Consider the following 2,092-nt stretch of genomic DNA (forward strand, 5'->3'; position numbering starts at 1 on the left):
TATCAATTCTGTAATCACAATCCAAAACATATGCTCCCTTTGTCCTCAAATAGTTGTCTTATTTCACTTATATGATCAAACTTATAACACTTTGGCTATAAAATTTTCACCATTATACATATCAAAATTTTATGAATTACTTAATATGATTTTATTAGTTTATATAATTTTCTTTTTGGGTTGTCTCTTATTAGTTTATTTACTCTTTTTTGCTGTTTTCGGAATGTACCTACTAGTTTAATATTTTTTAAAAGAACTTTTTGTTGGACATAACCTATTAAAATAGTTATTTGTTGAAAAAGTCCTAATAACAATTTGTTTGTACAAAAAGACCTATAGAATAATTTCTTTACATAAGACCACAATTTATATTAATGTATAGCTTTATATATCAAAATTTATTAAGTTCACTAATATGTAATTAGGGATATCTGTCATCAATGTAGTGCACTGGAGATATTAAGAAGGGCAGACAAGAGTAGACGACAATTAAGATTATGAGAAAAAAAGATTTATACTTCCTCCATTTCAAATTATTCGCTACACTTTGACTTACACGTTTGTCGATGTACTACTTTGACTATTAATATCTTTAATTATGTATTAGAATAAAATATAAAAATTTGTTTTTCTGACAATATACATTGAGACGAATCCAACAACATATTACATTATAACATTTGATTTTATCTAATAGTAAATAATGCATGGTCAAACCTCATTGATGAATAGTAGAATATTCAAAGTGTAGCGAGTAATTCGAAACAGAGGAAGTACAACATTTAGAACTGCATATAGGAAGTTAAAAGAGGAAATATTAAGCTAAATATAATATTAATTACATTAAACCAATCAATGCCTAATTTTGTCATGCATTTATAAACTAACTAGATCATGGACCCATGCAAATTGCATGAGATTTTTTTTCTTTCATAGATTTAGAATTTAGGATGTTTCTCCTAAATCATAGTGTGAATATTAGCTTATGATTTAGAGTTATTATAGTCATATATTAGGAAATTTCAAAACTGACTTATGACCCGTGTATTAAGTGACTTCTATAATTAATATTATAGTGGAACACGTGACCAATGATTCTTTTTTAATAAAGTTGACTGAAAGTTTCTTCGCCCTGCCCATTTAGATAAAATCACAATTCGCACCACTAGCAACACTCAATCTGTATCATGCAACCACTTCTGCAATGATGCTCACCCCTCTTTCTTGTTGTCTTGCACCACCATTGTACTACACCAAGCCACCCACCGGCCACCACCTAGCAGCTACCACTGCTTGCGGCGAGGAATTCAATAAGATGTTACCTTATAAAATAAATTGGCAACTCGTGCAATTTACGGGAATGATTACACATAAATGAAAATCATCAATGACCTGTCACAAAAGTCTCATCATATTATTTTTCGTTACATAATATGTCATTATATTCTTGAAATTCTAAGAATTTTTTTTTATAATCATGTCGTGTATTTATTTTAAGATGGCTTACGATCCATGTGTTCGGTAGCTAATGTTTTTAATATTATGGTGAGACACATGGCCAACCATTTTTCTTTATAAAGGTTTACTAAAAAAGTATTCGATGTGCCCACTGCTTCACTTAGAAGCTCAAACAAAATCACAATTCGCACCACTACTTGCACTCAATTATGCAATCAATTTCACCTTCACTTTCCCCCGGCCTCACTCACCTCTCTTTCTTGTAGTCTTGCATCACCGTTGCACTGCACCAGGCCACCCACCAGGCAGTCATGCACCCACTAGTTAAAAGGGGAAATTTTGTCAGCCGTTATTTATTTATAAATTTGGCAGTTTGTATAATCTAAGGGAATCACTGCACAAAAATGATAATATTGATATTCAATGACTTGTCACAAAATCTCATCATTTATTATCGTTATATATACTTGTTTTATAGTATTGTCTCATTATTATTTTACGTTCAAAATTAATGTAAATTAATTTTAAATACTCCCTTCACTTTAGAGTAATCCTAATACCTTTCATAATTGTTTCCCTCTTAATAGTATTTACCCTTTTATAGTGGGAAGAATCGTTCTATTTAAAGCAACTG

This window comes from Beta vulgaris, chromosome 3 (assembly GCF_026745355.1).
Source record: "Beta vulgaris subsp. vulgaris cultivar EL10 chromosome 3, EL10.2, whole genome shotgun sequence".
NCBI classification, from domain to species: Eukaryota; Viridiplantae; Streptophyta; class Magnoliopsida; order Caryophyllales; family Amaranthaceae; genus Beta; species Beta vulgaris.